Source organism: Acanthopagrus latus, chromosome 22, assembly GCF_904848185.1.
Source record: "Acanthopagrus latus isolate v.2019 chromosome 22, fAcaLat1.1, whole genome shotgun sequence".
Lineage (NCBI taxonomy): Eukaryota > Metazoa > Chordata > Actinopteri > Spariformes > Sparidae > Acanthopagrus > Acanthopagrus latus.
In genome coordinates, this window is record NC_051060.1 from 10,336,073 (window position 1) to 10,354,854 (window position 18,782).

At 37.0% G+C, this 18,782-nt stretch overlaps 2 long non-coding RNA genes across 2 annotated transcripts; both read right to left on the reverse strand.

Annotated features, from left to right (window-relative positions):
* Positions 1 to 4,950: 4,950 nt before the first annotated feature.
* LOC119012356 lies at positions 4,951 to 6,208 on the reverse strand. The gene is made up of 4 exons (XR_005072448.1): positions 6,048 to 6,208; positions 5,857 to 5,963; positions 5,540 to 5,555; positions 4,951 to 5,209 (listed from the first exon to the last, which is right to left on the reverse strand). It is a non-coding gene; the product is annotated as an uncharacterized LOC119012356 (long non-coding RNA).
* A 2,991-nt stretch (positions 6,209 to 9,199) lies between these two features.
* On the reverse strand, positions 9,200 to 10,397 carry LOC119012358. Its single transcript, XR_005072450.1, has 4 exons — positions 10,246 to 10,397; positions 10,059 to 10,165; positions 9,742 to 9,757; positions 9,200 to 9,460 (listed from the first exon to the last, which is right to left on the reverse strand). It is a non-coding gene; the product is annotated as an uncharacterized LOC119012358 (long non-coding RNA).
* Between the last annotated feature and the right edge of the window lie 8,385 nt (positions 10,398 to 18,782).

Below are 18,782 nucleotides of genomic sequence, written 5' to 3' on the forward strand. Positions count from 1 at the left end.
ACATACTTACTCTACTAAATAAACATTTACCTCTGACTTGATGAAAACAATGCTCTTGACCATCATCCCCAAAAAATTACAGACACATGTTCACTTAAATAACACCACAACACAGAGACGGTCTTTTGGAATGCAGCTTTATTCAGCAGGATAGTTTTCACTATCAAGCAGTTTTACTTTTTTCAACATCACTTGGAGCTGTGACTAAAATCACTACATCTCAAGAACTTCATGTTTACTCATCCAATTATTTGTTGCTTTGCAAAGCACAAAGATATAGCTCAAACTATATCTTCAAAATCAAGAACAGACTCATTCTTGATAGTCTCGCATCAATTTATATCCAGCCACTTCACCTTGGGATGTTCCACATGTGCATCTGCATTCGAATCTATTCCAAGTTAGAGAAGAGCAGAAAAAAAGACAGAATCAGGTAGTTGAATTATTAACAGTGGTTGATCAACAGTTGACAAATATATGAATAGAATAATTTTGGCATGATTTTCAAACAAAAATGACAGAAATGCACTGATTCCAGTTTCTGAAATGTGTCGACTCGCCTCTTTATGTTGTTTGATAGGTTTGAGGTCTGATATGTTTGAGGAACTTCACAAAGTCTTTTGTTTCTCTCATTTGTCTGTTTGAAATTAACAGAAAATATTCAATAATACTCACGGTTCAGTTGTGATGCCTAAAGGAAAAAAAGATGAACATGAGTTGAATAAACATCAGTATGTTATTATCACATTTGAAAATATTTGCATGTATGAAGAAGATCAATGATGCTCTCTTTATTTAGTTTTAAGTTCAGTTTCTGAGATACCAGGACTTAATAATTATTTTAGCTGAATACAGAACCAAATGAAGTTGTTTTTAGTAAGTTAGTGCAGTCAAGTGTGGTTTGTTGATCGCAGAGTAAAGTTAGCCTGCTGTTTGTGTAAATCAGAGTTCAATTTGTTCATGTCAACCCAATATATATGAACATGACTTACATCCAGTTGTGCCTGTGTTCCCACTATTGATAATAGGACCATACCCGGGTGGGAGCTGTGTCACTTTGCGTCTTTACCAAGTTAGAAAAGGGAGCAACAAAAAGAGTGAGATCAGTTAGTCAAATTATCAACAAAGGTCAATCAACCAAATCTTGAAGACACATATTTTGATAATTGAATAATTTGCAATAATTTTCAATCAAAAATGACAGAAATTCACTGATTCCAGCTTCTGAAATGTGTCGACTTGCTTCTTTACCCTCTATTATGTCATCGTAAATTCAGATGGGTTGGACAAAAGAAGGTGCTTGAGGACATCAACTATCTGGTTAATACTGATGCTTGCTATGTTTGATAGGTTTGAGGTATTTCACAAAGTCTTTTCACTTCTCTCATTTCTCTGTTTGAAATCAACAGAAAATGTTCAGTATACTTACCCTTCTACGTAGAGACCTTAGGACAAAAAGATGAACATGAGTTAAATAAACTTCAGTATATTATCACATTTGAAAATATTTGCATGTAGAACATAAATGCTGCTCTCTTTATTTAGTTTTAGGCTTATTTTCTGAGATACCAGGACTAAATAATGACTTTAGATAAATACAGAACTAAATTAAGCTGTATACAGTAAGTTAGTACAGTCAAGTGTGGTTTGTTGATCTCAGAGTAAAGTAGCCTGCTGTTTGTGTAAATCAGAGGTCAATCTGTTAACATACACTCAGTATGCATGAACACTTGTGACTTACCTCCAGTTCTGCCTATGTTTCCACTATTGATAATGGGACCATACCCGGGTGGGAGCTGTGTCACTTTGCGTCTATACCAAGTTAGGAACGGGAGCATCAAAAGAGAAAAATCAGTTAGTCAAATTATCAACAAAGGTCAATCAACCAAATCTTGAAGATACATATTTTAGTAACTGAATAATCTTCAATAATTTTCAATCAAAAATGACAGAAATTCACTGATTCCAACTTCTGAAATGTGTCGACTTGCTTCATTACCGTCTATTATATCATCGTGAATTCAAATGGGTGGGACAAAATAAAGTGCTTGAGGACATCAACTATCTGGTTAATACTGATGCTTGTAATGTTGGATAGGTTTGATAAGTCTTTCTTTTTTTAAAATTTTCGGTATGAAATCAGCAGAAAATATTCAGTGTACTTACCCTTCTACGTAGAGACCTTAAGGACAACATGAGTTAAATAAACATCAATATATTAATATCACATTTGAAAGTCTTCGCATTTATAACATTAATGATGCTCTCTTTACATTGTTTTAAGTTTATCATCTGAGATACCAGGACTTAATAAAGATTTTGGCTAAATACAGAACTAAATGAAGTTTTATGTAGAAAGTTAGTACAGTCAAGTGTGGTTTGTTGATCTCAGAGTAAAGTAGCCTGCTGTTTGTGTAAATCAGAGGTCCATCTATTAACATCAACTCAGTATGCATGAACACTTGTGACTTACCACCAGTTGTTTCTGTGTTTCCACTATTGATAATATCACCATGCCCGACTTCAGCCATGACGACGACCAGCGTCAACACCAGAAAGATCATAACAGCCTTCATCCTGAGGAACAAATCACAGTGGTCACATCCAGAATCATTCACTGCCTTCATTCACCAGTGTCAAAGCTCATCACATCTCATCTAAAACACTTTGCATTTATTAAAATAACATCAGGATTAAATTGACTTCTCACCTTTCCACAGGTTGTTTGTCAAAACCAAAAAAAAAAAAAAAACTGGTGTCACAGACAGCAAAGTGAGCACTGTGAGATCTAGAGGTGATGTGGACGTCTCTGCTGAGCAGTCGTGAGTTACCCGTCTCTTTATAAGGATGGAGATGGAATAATCGTATCCAGTCATTCTGTATTTCTCAATGTGTTTTGCAATTTTGTGACCTGCACATGGATGATAAAATGTTGATCTAATTTCAGTTTGAAATGATGGACATTTCACTGTTCTTTTTAATGAACATTTTGATGATGACAGATGAAAACAAAAATATATCATGAAGTGCAATTCTTTTTTTAAACAATATCTTAAAAATCTATTGGTTTGTCATTTAAAACACTTTAAAAACTATGCTAAAGGAATTAATTTACATTGTATTTATATTTTGCAATATTTTGAAAATAACTTTCTGTCCTTTCCAATGACATTATCAACATATAGATTCATTTTCATATGCATTTATATTTTTAACATAAAATAAATACCCCCTGGACAAAAAATGTTCATGTTTTGTGTTTGAACCTCACGTGTTTGTAATGTCAATGCTTGATGTTTCCTAAGAAAGGAAGTGATTCATCAGTTTCATCTGCAGAAGAAGAACAAACAAGGTCTTTCAGCAGTCAGAGATAAAAAGTTCAACTTCCTCTTTGTGAAGGTAAAAGAAATATACAGTATATCAGTTTATTGATAACTCTTGTAACGTAACAGTACATTTCAAAATTAAATGTAAACTACAGACCATCTTGTGATTGCAGGCCTGTAAACATGATCACATTTTGACCCATGACTACTCAGCAGTGGTTACTACATTGTCACAGGAGCACACAGTGCTGTCATAACCTGGATCTTAGGACAGGACAAATACTGGACTGACACAACAGATGAGTGAGAATTAAATAGTTTATCATGATGAAGTGTATAACTGGAAATAAACAACTACAATTGTTGAGTGTGTGAAAAACAAAGTAAAGGAGTGTGGACGGTGGCGAGGTCCATACCAAGTCAGAGGGAACTCAGAGCAGGGCTGGACTTGTATCATGTGGGAGCACTCAGCCCAGATGCTCCACAACTGGCTGGCTACTGCTACGTCCTCCTCAAGCACCTTCAAGACAAACAGTAGCACACAGTAACTTGTTCACTACAGCCAAATATCACACAGTCAGACAGGGCCCGTCACAGCACTCGTGGATTGGAACACATCCATCTTTGAACTCAGCCTTCATTTTGTTGTCATCTGCACACCTGAGAAGTTTCATGAATGCATCGATCACAGCTGTGGTGATATTGTGATGGCAAAGCCTGCACACAGAAAAACAGAAAGACAGACATATTGAAAATAAAACAGCTGTACCTGAGCAGATGGGGATGACTGGAACTGGGTTATAATGACCAGCAACTTAAAATGTGAAACATTTAATCACCGACAGTGACTTTTGATGTTTTATACTTAATAAATTCCACAACCTCACATTAGTATAAGTGGCCAGATGTATCATCTAATGTAATGGGAGCACTGCAGCAACAGCTACTATATTTAAAGGTCTTTCGATTTTTCTTTGGAAAAGTTGATTTTTTTCAATCTCAATCCTGACTTGTCAAATACTGATGCTTGAATTGTAGGTTGGGTTGACCTCCATCCCAAAGTGTCAGTATCTGAGGAGTTGGGATTAAGACTCAACAATCTATTTTGCTTAAAATGGGATTTTTAAAGAAAATGATACAAAAAATTCTTACTGCTAATGTTCTTCTCAACATTTGATGGATCCAGTTTCTCACTTGTCGGTATGAGCTGATTTTTTTTAAACTCATTTTTCACAATAGTACCTTGAATGTCTTTGTCTGTTTTGGAAACAGCCAACAGAACAAATGTCATTTACATAATGATTATCATGGGTTTTTATAAAATTGATATTCTGACTGTTGTTTTGATGTTTTATAGACCAAATGATTCATCTGTTGATGGTGGAAATGTCAGAATTGAATCATTTCCAAAGTGCTGCTTTACCAGAGACACAAGTACATTCACAAAGAGAAAGAAATAGGAAGAGAGTTTATTTAATAAACTGATCACACCAACACACTCATTATTTAGATCTACTTCATACAAACATTTACCTCTGACTTAATAAAAACAATGTTCTTGATCATCATCACCAATAAAATTACAGACACATGTTCACTTAAATAACACCACAACACAGAGACGGTCTTTTGGAATGCAGCTTTATTCAGCAGGATAGTTTTCACTATCAAGCAGTTTTACTTTTTTCAACATCACTTGGAGCTGTGACTAAAATCACTACATCTCAAGAGCTTCATATTTACTCATCCAATTATTTGTTGCTTTGCAAAGCACAAAGATATAGCTCAAACTATATCTTCAAAATCAAGAACAGACTCAGTCTTCATAGTATCGCCTCAGTCTATCTTCGGCCATTTCAACTTGGGATGTTGCCCGTCTTCTTCTATACCAAGTTAGAGAAGGGAGAAAATAGAGAGAAATAAGTTTGTTAAATTATCAACAGAATCGTAATTGACAAATAGTACAATAATTTAATCATTTGCAATAATTCTTCAAACAAGAACAACAATAATTCACTGATTCCAGCTTCTGAAATGTGTCGACTAGCTTCTTTGCTTCAACATGAATTCAAATTAGTCGGACAAAATAAGGTACTTGCAGACTCAACAATCTGGTTAATACTGACGCTTGCTACGTTCGAGGTATTTCTCAAAGTGTTTTTATTTTTTCATTTGTCTGTTTGGATTCGACAGAAAATATTCAGTGTACTTACCCTGCAAAGTGGAGACCTTAAGGGGTAAAAAGATGAAAAGTAGTTAAATAAACATCAGCATGTTAACATCACATTTGAAAGTCTTTGCATTTAGAACATCAATGATGCTCTCTTTACATATTTTTAGGCTGATTATCTGAGATACCAAGTCTAAATAAAGACTTTAGATGAATAAAGAACTAAATGAAGTTGTATACAGTAAGTTAGTACAGTCAAGTGTGTTTTGTTGATCTCAGAGTAAAGTAGCCTGCTGTTTGTGTAAATCAGAGGTCAATCTGTTAACATCAACTCAGTTTGTATGAACACTTGTGACTTACCTCCAGTTGTTCCTGTGTTTCCACTGTTGCTGATGGGACCATACGACTGGGCTTCAGCCATGACGACGACCAGCGTCAACACCAGAAAGATCATAACAGCCTTCATCCTGAGGAACAAATCACAGTGGTCACATCCAGAATCATTCACTGCCTTCATTCACCAGTGTCAAAGGATTAAAATGACTTCTCACCTTTCTGCAGCTTGGTTGTCAGAAGCAAGAAAAAACTGGTGTCACAGACAGCAAAGTGAGCACTGTGAGATCTAGAGGTGATGTGGACGTCTCTGCTGAGCAGTCGTGAGTTACCCGTCTCTTTATAAGGATGGAGATGGAATAATTGCATCCAGTCATTCTGTATTTCTCAATGTGTTTTGCAATGTCGAGTTCTGCATATGGATGATAAGATGTTGATCTAATCTCACTTTGTCATGACAGACATTTCACTCTTCTCACGGTAACACAAAGTGACACAGCACTACTTATCATTCCCCGGCTCTGTGGCCTCACAAGATGTGACCATTAGAAGTTCTGTCCTTTAACTGTTTATATGAATAAAAAGACAATGTGTGACGCTTTTGCTCAGACAAAGGTCATTCATCTGTTATATCAGCAAAATATCATCCTATAAAACAACAGGCACAAAACAGAGACAGACTTTTTTAATTCAACTTTTTGTTCAGCAGGAACATTTTCAATATCAAGCAATTTTACATTTTTGATGTTTATTCATCCAAGTATTTCTGGCTTTGCAAAGCACAAAGATATAGCTGAATCAGTATTTTCAAAAAGAACACTGTTCACTCAAAAGAGCTGTCAGTATGATGCTGAGACTGATTGTTGTTCACTGTAGGTGGGAGTCTTTCAGCTTTTCTTTTCCAAGTAAGGTAAGAGAGAAACAAAACTTTAGATCAGAAAAAAGTAGTCAAATTATCAACAGAGATAGTTAAAAATATAGCTTGATGCTTTAGTTAAAAGTGACCTAAAACATCTCAGACTTCACACACTTGAGCAACCTAGTTACAATGTGTGGCAGGGAGTCTTGTTCTGAATGACACATCACTCGTTCTCCTGTTAGGTTGGGACAACTTTCCCTTTGATCATTTTTATTAGCACATTAAGTTCTGCGGACATTATAGAAGTCAACTGATACCTGACTGAAGGTCTTCTCAACCACATCATTGACAGACACCTGTGTGGATGGACAAGAGTGTCATCTGTCAAGTGTCATCATAAGGTTCTGAGGAACATCAACCCCCACAAGGCAGCTGGACCAGACAACATCTCTGGATGGGCTCTCAGAGCCTGCGCCAACCAGCTGGCTGATGTTCTCACCTCCATCTTCAACCTTTCCCTCAGCCACTGCATCGTTCCCTCCTGCTTTGAGACCGAAACCATCTTCCCCCTTCCCAAGAAGAGCCCACCCACCTGCCTGAATGATTACAGACTAGTTAGCACTCACTCCAATCATCATGAAGTGTTTTGAGAGAGTGGTCCTGACCCACATTCAGAGCAGTAAACTGGACCCTCTGCAATACATCTACCAGCCCAACAGGTCCACCTCAGACACTATTGCTGCTGTTCTCCACTTTTCTCTCTCCCACCTGGAAAACACAGACTCCTACATCAGGAGGCTCTTTGTGAACTACAGCTCTACCTTCAGTACTGTCGTTCCCTACAAACTCCCCCACAAACTGTCACACTTGGTTTGCACCCCACCCTCTGTGACTGGCTCCTAGACTCTCTGACTGGCAGGCCCCAGTCTGTCAGGACTGGAAACAAGACTTCAGCCAGCATTATCACAAACACTGGCACCCCGCGGGGATGCATCCTCAGCCCCATCCTCTACACCCTGTTCACCTACAACTGTGTCGCCTCCCGCAGAGACAAACACCTTCCTAAAGTTTGATGACAATGCAGTGATAGGATGCATCACTGGCAGGGACGAGGTCGCCTACAGGAGGGAGGTGGACAGTCTGGTGTCATGGTGTGAGGACAACAACCTCACCCTCAAAGCAGTCAAGACGAAGGAGATGATAGTGGACATGAGGAAGAAGAGGAGACCTCGTCGGCCACTGTTCATCCGAGAACATGAACAACAGAGGGTGAGCACCTCTAAATACCTGGGCGTCCAGATCAGCGACGACCTCTCTTGGTCACTCAGCACCACACAGCTGGTAAAGAGGGCCCAACAGCAGCCGTATTTTCTGAGGAGGCTGAGGAAGTTTGGCACATCGCCTGAGATCCTCAGCAACTTCTACAGCTGCATTGCTGAGAGCATCTTGACCGGCTGTATCACCGTGTGGTACGGCAGCACTTCTGCTGTGGACCGCAAACACCTGCAGAGAGTGTTAAAGGCTGCAGAGACGATCACCAGGACTCCACCGCCTTCTCTGCAGAGCATCTACACCGCAGAGTCCACAGGAGAGCTGCCTCCATCCTCAAAGCCTCCACCCACCCCCAGCACGATCTGTTCACACTTCTGCCCTCAGGCCAGAGGTACAGAAGTGTTAAATCCAAGAGCACCAGACTAAAAAACTCTTTCTTTCCCACTGCCTTCAGACTCCTTAACAACAGATAGGTGTTTACAATCACGTATTCTACCTCATAACTGTTCCAAGTGTACATACTCCATTTTGCACATGCACAATTGCACTCACAGATTTGCACTGTTTTATTATCATGAAATTGTTGTTGCTTTTTCTTATTTAGCGCAGTTTGTGCCTTGCAAAAGTACTTTAGTTTGTATATATTCGTTGCATATATTTCTTTTCATATTGTTGGCATTCTGCAGACAGCAAAGGAAGAATTTCATTGTACTTTGTACATATTTCCATTGTGCATGTGACAGTAAACACTTTGAATCTTGAATTTGTTCCGGAGCTGCAGAGATTAACTGGTTGCTCACTACTGAGTTTTATATCTTAATATTTTGCCAGATTTCAGGCAAAAATGCCAAAAAGGAACATTTTAATACCTTTAAAGTCTTCAAGTCCATTTTGGAAAGAGCCAAAAGTACACATTCCATTTCCACAATTATCATCTTTGCTCTTATAAAATTGTTATTCTGATGCTTTATAGACCAAATGATTCATCTGTTGATGGAGGAAATGTCAGAATTGAATCATTTCCAAAGTGCTGCTTTACCAGAGACACAAGTACATTCAGAAAGAGAAAGAAATAGGAAGAGAGTTCATTTAATAAACTGATCACACCAACACACTTATTATTTAGATCTACTTAATACAAACATTGACCTCTGACTTGATGAAAAACAATGTTCTTGATCATCATCATCAATAACATTACTAACACATGTTCACTTAAATAACACCACAACACAGAGACGGTCTTTGGAATGCAGCTTTATTCAGCAGGATAGTTTTCACTATCATGGAATTTTACTTCTTTTTAACCTCAATTGGAGCTGTGACTAAAATCACTACATCTCAAGAGCTTCATGTTTACTCATCCAATTATTTGTTGCTTTGCAAAGCACAAAGATATAGCTCAAACTATATCTTCAAAATCAAGAGCAGACTCAGTCTTCATAGTATCGCCTCAGTCTATCTTCGGCCACTTCATCTTGGGATGTTGCCCGTCTTCTTCTATACCAAGTTAGAGGAGGGGGGAAATAGAGAGAAATCAGTTAAATTATCATCAGAACTGTAATTGACAAATAGTACAATAATTTAATCATTTTCAATAATTCTTCAAACAAAAACAACAGTAATTCACTGATTCCAGCTTCTGAAATGTGTCAACTAGACTCAACTATCTGATTAATACTGATGATTGCTATGTTTCATAGGTTTGAGGTATTTCCCAAAGTCTTTTTATTTTTTCATTTGTCTGTTTGAATTCGACAGAAAATATTCAGTGTACTTACCCTCCAAAGTGGAGACCTTAAGGGGCAAAGAGATGAAAATGAGTTAAATAAACATCAGTATGTTAATATCACATTTGAAACGCTTTGCATTTAGAACATTAATAATGCTCTCTTTACTTAGTTTTAAGTTCATTATCTGAGATGCCAGGATTTAATAATTATTTTAGCTGAATACAGAACTAATTGAAGTTGTATACAGTAAGTTAGTACAGTCAAGTGTGGTTTGTTGATCTCAGAGTAAAGTAGCCTGCTGTTTGTGTAAATCAGAGGTCAATCTGTTAACATCAACTCAGTATGCATGAACACTTGTGACTTACCTCCAGTTGTTCCTGTGTTTCCACTGTTGCTGATGGGACCATACGACTGGGCTTCAGCCATGACGACGACCAGCGTCAACACCAGAAAGATCATAACAGCCTTCATCCTGAGGAACAAATCACAGTGGTCACATCCAGAATCATTCACTGCCTTCATTCACCAATGTCAATTAAATTGACTTCTCACCTTTCTGCAGCTTGTTTGTCAGAACCAAAACAAAACTGGTGTCACAGACAGCAAAGTGAGCACTGTGAGATCTAGAGGTGATGTGGACGTCTCTGCTGAGCAGTCGTGAGTTACCCGTCTCTTTATAAGGATGGAGATGGAATAATCGCATCCAGTCATTCTGTATTTCTCAATGTGTTTTGCAATGTTGAGTTCTGCACATGGATGATAAGATGTTGATCTAATCTCACTTTGTCATGACAGACATTTCACTCTTTTCACGGTAACACAAAGTGACACAGCACTACTTATCATTCCCCGGCTCTGTGGCCTCACAAGATGTGACCATTAGAAGTTCTGTCCTATAACTCTTTATATGAATAAATAGAGTTGTGTGATGTTTTCTCTCAAACAAGAAGTCATTTTCTGTTAGATCAGCAAAATATCATCATATAAAACAACAGGCACAAAACTGAGACAGACTTTTTTAATTCAACTTTTTGTTCAGCAGGAACGTTTTCAACATCAAGCAACTTTACAATTTTACATTTTTCTAAATTAATGGGAGCTGTTCCTGAGATCACCACACACATCTCAAGGTCTTCATGTTTATTCATCTAATTATTTCTTGCTTTGCAAAGCACAAAAATATAGCTGAATCAGTATTTTCAAAAAGAACACTGTTCACTCAAAAGAGCTGTCAGTACGATGCTGAGACTGATTGTTGTCCATTGTTACAGTTACAGACACTCGTGTGGATGGACAAGAGTGTCATCTGTCAAGTGTCACCATAAAGTTCAGAGGAACATCAACCCCCACAAGGCAGCTGGACCAGACAACATCCCTGGGCTGGCTCTCAGAGCCTGCGCCAACCAGCTGGCTGATGTTCTCACCTCAGGGTTGATTTGTTGATATCTGAATAAAGTAGCCTGCTGTTTGTGTAAATTGGATCGATCTGTTAACATCAACTCAGTTTGTATGAACAGTTGTCACCTACTCGTTCTCGGGTGTGATATTGGGCCTCTAGGATTCCTGGGCCGGGTGTGAAAATAACAACAATAATGCACTGTAATGACAATTCTTGATGTTTCCTAACTAAGGAAACGATTTATCAGTTTCATCAGCAACTAAAGCACGAACATGGTATTTCAGAAGTCAGACATGAAAAGGTAAACTTCCTCTTTGTAGAATCAAAAGAAATAAGTTTATTGTTAACTCTTGTAACATTGCAGTACATACTGAAATTAAATGTAAACTACAGACCATCTTGTGATTGCAGGCCTGTAAACATGATCACATTTTGACCCATGACTACTCAGCAGTGGTTACTACATTGTCACAGGAGCACACAGTGCTGTCATAACTTGGATCTTAGGACAGGACAAATACTGGACTGACACAACAGATGAGTGAGAATTAAATAGTTTATCATGATGAAGCGTATAACTGGCAATAAATAACTACAATTGTTTAGTGTGTGAGTCAGTATTACCAGTAATGTAAAGGTGAATGTGTGAGCATTATGATGTGTGCAGTGTTGGAGTGCGGAAAACCCCCGAAACCAAACAAAGCAAAGGAGTGTGGACGGTGGCGAGGTCCGTATCAAGTCAGAGAGAACTCAGAGCAGGGCTGGACTTTTATCATGTGGGAGCACTCAGCCCAGGTGCTCCACAACTGGCTGGCTACTGCTACGTCCTCCTCAAGCACCTTCAAGACAAACAGTAGCACACAGTAACTTGTCCACTACACCCAAATATTCTTACTGCTAAGGTTCCTCCCAGCATTTGATGCTTCCAGTTTCTCACTTGTGGGTATCAGCTGATTTTATAAACTCATTTTACAAAATAGTGTTGGAAACAGCCAACAAAACAAATGTCATTTACATAATGATCATCTTGGCTCTTATTAAATTGTTATTCTGACTGTTTTTCTGATGCTTTATAGACCAAATGATTCATCTGTTGATGTCTTTACCAGAGACACAAGTAAATTCAGGAGGAGAAAAAATGGAAGAGAGTTCATTTCACAAAATAATCACACCAACACAGTTATTATTTAGATCTACTTTATGAAAACATTTAACTCTGACTTAATAGAAAGGATGTTCTTGATCATCATCACCAACAAAATTATAAGCACATGTTCACTTAAATAACACCACAACACAGAGACGGTCTTTTGGAATGCAGCTTTATTCAGCAGGATAGTTTTCACTATCAAGCAGTTTTACTTTTTTCAACATCAGTTGGAGCTGTGACTAAAATCACTACATCTCAAGAGCTTCATGTTTACTCATCCAATTATTTCTTGCTTTGCAAAGCACAAAGATATAGCTCAAACTATATCTTCAAAATCAAGAACAGACTCATTCTTGATAGTCTCGCATCAATTTATATCCAGCCACTTCACCTTGGGATGTTCCACATGTGCATCTGCATTGAAATCTATTCCAAGTTAGAGAAGGGCAGAAAAAAAGAGAGAAATCAGGTAGTTGAATTATCAACAGTGGTTGATAAACAGAATTTAATTGACAATTATTTTAATAATTGAATAATTTTGGAACAATTTCTGAACAAATATGAATGAAAGTGAATGAAATTCGCTGATTCCAGCTTCTGAAATGTGTTGACTTGCTTCTTTACCCTCTATTATATCATCGTGAATTTAAATGTGTTGGACAAAATAAGGTACTTGAGGACATCAACTATCTGGTTAATACTGACACTTGCTGTGTTTGATAGGTTTGAGGAACTTCACAAAGTCTTTTATTTTTCTCATCTGTCTGTTTGAAACCAACAGAAAATATTCAGTAGGTACTTACTGTTCAGTTGTGATGCCTAAAGGGAAAAAAAAAGATGAACATGAGTTAAATAAACATCAGTATGTTATTATCACATTTAAAAATATTTGCATGTAGAACATTAATGATGCTCTCTTTACTTAGTTTTATGTTTATTATCTGAGAATCCAGGACTTGATAATGATTTTAGCTGATTACAGAACTAATTGAAGTTGTTTTTAGTAAGTTAGTGCAGTCAAGTGTGTTTTGTTGATCTCAGAGTAAAGTAGCCTGCTGTTTGTGTAAATCAGAGGTCAATCTGTTCACATCAACTCAGTTTGTATGAACACTTGTGACTTACTGATAGGGGGCTGCAGATTTCTGCATCCAGTCCTAGTTAGAAAACGGAGCAACAAAAGAGAGAAATCAGTTAGTCAAATTATCAACAAAGGTCAATCAACAGAAGGTTGAAGACACAAATTTTAATCATTGAATAATTTGCAATAATTCCTCGATCAAACATGACAGAAATTGATTGATTCCAGCTTCTGAAATGTGTCAACTTGCTTCTTTACACTCTATTATAGCATTGTGAATCTCAATTGGTTGGACAAAATAATGTACTTCAAGACATAAATTTGGGATCTGGTTAATACTGATGCTTGCTATGTTTGATAGGTTTGAGGTATTTCACAAAGTCTTTATTTTTTCATTTACGTGTTCTAAATCAAAAGAGAAGATTCAGTGTACTTACCCTCCAAAGTGGAGACCTTAAGGAACAAAAAGACGAAAATTAGTTAAATAAACATCACTATATTAATATCACATTTGAAAGTCTTTGCATTTAGAACATTAATGATGCTTTCTTTACTTAGTTTTAGGTTTATCATCTAAGATATCAGGATTTAATAATTATTTTAGATAAATACAGAACTAAATGAAGTTGTATACAGTAAGTTAGTACAGTCAAGTGTGTTTTGTTGATCTCAGAGTAAAGTAGCCTGCTGTTTGTGTAAATCAGAGGTCAATCTGTTAACATCAACTCAGTATGTAAGAAAACTTGTGACTTACCTCCAGTTGTTCCTGTGTTCCCACTGCCGCTGATGGGACCATACGACTGGGCTTCAGCCATGACGACGACCAGCGTCAACACCAGAAAGATCATAACAGCCTTCATCCTGAGGAACAAATCACAGTGGTCACATCCAGAATCATTCACTGCCTTCATTCACCAGTGTCAAAGCTCATCACATCTCATCTAAAACACTTTGCATTCATTAAAGTAACATCAGGATTAGATTGACCTCTCACCTTTCCATAGCTTGTTTGTCAGAACCAAAAAAAAAGAAACTGGTGTGACAGACAGCAAAGTGAGCACTGTGAGATCTAGAGGTGATGTGGACGTCTCTGCTGAGCAGTTGTGAGTTACCCGTCTCTTTATAAGGATGGAGATGGAATAATCGAATCCAGTCATTCTGTATTTCTCAATGTGTTTTGCAATTTCGAGTTATGCGCATGGATGATAAGATGTTGATTTAATTTCAGTTTGTTATTTCGGGATATTTCACTGTCTTCACATTTTCTTAATGGTCGTTTTGATGATGACAGGTGACAAGAAAAAGATGTCACAAAGTGCAAGTCTTGTTTTGAACAATATCTTAAAAATCTGTTGATATGTTGTTGAAAACACTTTAGGCTTTAATTTACATCTTATTTATATTTTGCATCAATTTTAAAATACTTTGTTGTAAATTTTAATTACATTATCTACATATTCATTAATTTGATATTATTCATGTATACTTAAATTTTTAACATAAAACAAATACCCCCTGGACAGAAAATGTTCATGTTTTGTGTTTGAACCTCACGTGTTTGTAATGTCAATGCTTGATGTTTCCTAAGAAAGGAAGTGATTTATCAGTTTTATCTGCAGAAGAAGAACAAACAAGGTATTTCAGAAGTCAGAGGCAAAAAGTTCAACTTCCTCTTTGTGAAGGTAAAAGAAATATACAGTATATCAGTTTATTGTTAAGTTTTGTAACAAAGCGGTATATTTTGAAACTAAATGTAAAGTGGAGACCATCTTGTGATTGCAGGCCTGTAAACATCATCACATTTTGACCCATGACTACTCAGCAGTGGTTACTACATTGTGAGGAAGAAAATACACATTTTGAAGTGACGTCTGGAAAGAGCCCTTTGATTACCTGACCTAAATGGTGATTTCTGTCTTTCTCCAGCACCCTGTGGATACAAATTTGCGTAACACCAGTTGATCAAGACACATCTGGACCTGGTTTGATCACTATGTTAAATGCGTGCCCCCATACCTCCCCCACCCCCCACTGTTCACTCCCTCCAAAGAGCAGACCACTCCCTTTTGCATCCCCTTTTGTTTACCTGTTGACTGAATCTGACATTCTTTGTTCTGACTGTATAAAATGCGACTGTTTCATTTGCTCTGGGGCGACTCACCGGCTAATACCCGCTCTGTGCCTGTCGGTTCACCAGTTTATCGGTATTCCTTGAATAAACACATCACCACAGCAAAGTGATCAACAGGACCTGAATGATTTTCTTCAATATTTGTTACAGGAGTAATCATTTCTGTCATAACTTGGATCTTAGGACAGGACAAATACTGGATGGACACAACAGATGAGTGAAAATTAAATAGTTTATTATGATGAAGCATATAACTGGCAATAAATAACTACAATTGTTTAGTGTGTGAGTCAGTATTATCAGTAATGTAAAGGTGAATGTGTGAGCATCATGATGTGTGCAGTGTTGGAGTGCAGAAAAAAACCCTGATACCAAACAAAGCAAAGGAGTGTGGACGGTGTCGAGGTCCGTATCAAGTCAGAGAGAACTCAGAGCAGGGCTGGACTTTTATCATGTGGGAGCACTCAGCCCAGATGCTCCTCAACTGGCTGGCTACTGCTACGTCCTCCTCAAGCACCTTCAAGACAAACAGTAGCACACAGTAACTTGTCCACTACAGCCAAATATTGTTAGTCTTAATGTTCCTCCCAGCATTTGATGGTTCTAGTTTCTCACTTGTGGGTATCAGCTGATTTTTAACTAATTTTACAAAATAGTACCTTGAATGTCTTTGTCTGTTTTGGAAACAGCCAACAGAACAAATGTCATTTACATAATGATCATCATGGCTTTTATAAAATTGTTATTTTGACTGTTGTTCTGATGCTTTATAGACCAAATGATTCATCTGTTGATGGAGGAAATGTCAGAATTGAATCATTTCCAAAGTGCTGCTTTACCAGAGACACGAGTACATTCAGGAAGAGAAAGAAATAGGAAAAGAGTTCATTTAATAAACTGATCACACCAACACACTCATTATTTAGATCTACTTCATACAAACATTTACCTCTGTCTGGTTAATTTAGTACAGTCAGGACTGATTTGTTGATCTGAGAATAAAATAGCCTGCTGTTTGTGTAAATCATATCAAACTGTTAACATCAACTCATTTTCTATGAACAGTTGTGTCCTACTCATTCTCGGGTGTAATATTGGGCCTCTACAATTCCTGGGCCTGGTAAGAAAATAAGGACAATAATGTAATGTAATAACAATTCTTGATGTTTCCTAACTATGGAAGTGAGGTCTCATCTGCACACCTGAGAAGTTTCATGACTGCATCTAACATAGCTGTGATACTATTGTGTTGGCAAAGTCTGCCCACAGATGGACACACAAACAGACAGACAGATATATTGAAAATAAAACAGCTGTACCTGAGCAGATGGGGATGACTGGAACTGGGTAACACTGATCAGCAACTTACAATGTGAAACATTTAATCACCGACAGTGACTTTTGATGTTTTATACTTAATAAATTCCACAACCTCACATTATTATAAGTGGCCAGATGTATCATCTGATATAATGGTAGCACCGCAGCAACAGCTACTATATTTAAAGGTTTTTCCTTTTTTCTTTGGAAAAGTTGATTTTTTTCAATCTCAATCCTGACTTGTCAAATACTGACGCTTGAATTGTAGGTTGGGTTGACCTCCATCCCAAAGTGTCAGTATCTGAGGAGTTGGGATTAAGACTCAGCAATCCACTTTTCTTAAAATGGCATTTTTAAAGAAAATGATAGAAATAAATTCTTCATGCTAATCTTCCTCCCAACATTTGATGGATCCAGTTTCTCACTTGTGGGTATGAGCTGATTTTTTTTTTTTTTTTTTTTTTTTTTAACTCATTTTACACAATAGTGCCTTGAATGTCTTTTTCTGTTTTGGAAACAGCCAACAGAACAAATGTCATTTACATAATGATCATCTTTGCTCTTATTAAATTGTTATTCTGACTGTTGTTCTGATGCTTTATAGACCAAATGATTCATCTGTTGATGGAGGAAATGTCAGAATTGAATCATTTCCAAAGTGCTGCTTTACCAGAGACACAAGTACAATAATTACAACATTAATAAACTGATCACACCAACACACTTATTATTTAGATCTACTTCATACAAACATTTACCTCTGACTTAATAAAAACAATGTTCTTGATCATCATCACCAATAAAATTACAAGCATATGTTCACTTAAATAACACCACAACACAGAGACGGTCTTTTGGAATGCAGCTTTATTCAGCAGGATAGTTTTCACTATCAAGCAGTTTTACTTTTTTCAACATCAGTTGGAGCTGTGACTAAAATCACTACATCTCAAGAGCTTCATGTTTACTCATCCAATTATTTCTTGCTTTGCAAAGCACAAAGATATAGCTCAAACTATATCTTCAAAATCAAGAACAGACTCATTCTTGATTGTCTCGCATCAATTTATATCCAGCCACTTCACCTTGGGATGTTCCACATGTGCATCTGCATTGAAATCTATTCCAAGTTAGAGAAGGGCAGAAAAAAAAGAGAGAAATCAGGTAGTTGAATTATCAACAGTGGTTGATAAACAGAATTTAATTGACAATTATTTTAATAATTGAATAATTTTGGAACAATTTCTGAACAAATATGAATGAAAGTGAATGAAATTCGCTGATTCCAGCTTCTGAAATGTGTTGACTTGCTTCTTTACCCTCTATTATATCATTGTGAATTTAAATGTGTTGGACAAAATAAGGTACTTGAGGACATCAACTATCTGGTTAATACTGACACTTGCTATGTTTGATAGGTTTGAGGAACTTCACAAAGTCTTTTATTTTTCTCATCTGTCTGTCTGAAACCAACAGAAAATATTCAGTAGGTACTTACTGTTCAGTTGTGATGCCTAAAGGGAAAAAAAAAAAATGAACATGAGTTAAATAAACATCAGTATGTTATTATCACATTTAAAAATATTTGCATGTAGAACATTAATGATGCTCTCTTTACTTAGTTTTATGTTTATTATCTGAGAATCCAGGACTTAATAATGATTTTAGCTGATTACAGAACTAATTGAAGTTGTTTTTAGTAAGTTAGTGCAGTCAAGTGTGTTTTGTTGATCTCAGAGTAAAGTAGCCTGCTGTTTGTGTAAATCAGAGGTCAATCTGTTAACATCAACTCAGTTTGTATGAACACTTGTGACTTACTGATAGGGGGCTGCGGATTTCTGCATCGATTCCTAGTTAGAAAACGGAGCAACAAAAGAGAGAAATCAGTTAGTCAAATTATCAACAAAGGTCAATCAACAGAAAGTTGAAGACACATATTTTAATCATTGAATAATTTGCAATAATTCCTCAATCAAAAATGAGAGAAATTGATTGATTCCAGCTTCTGAAA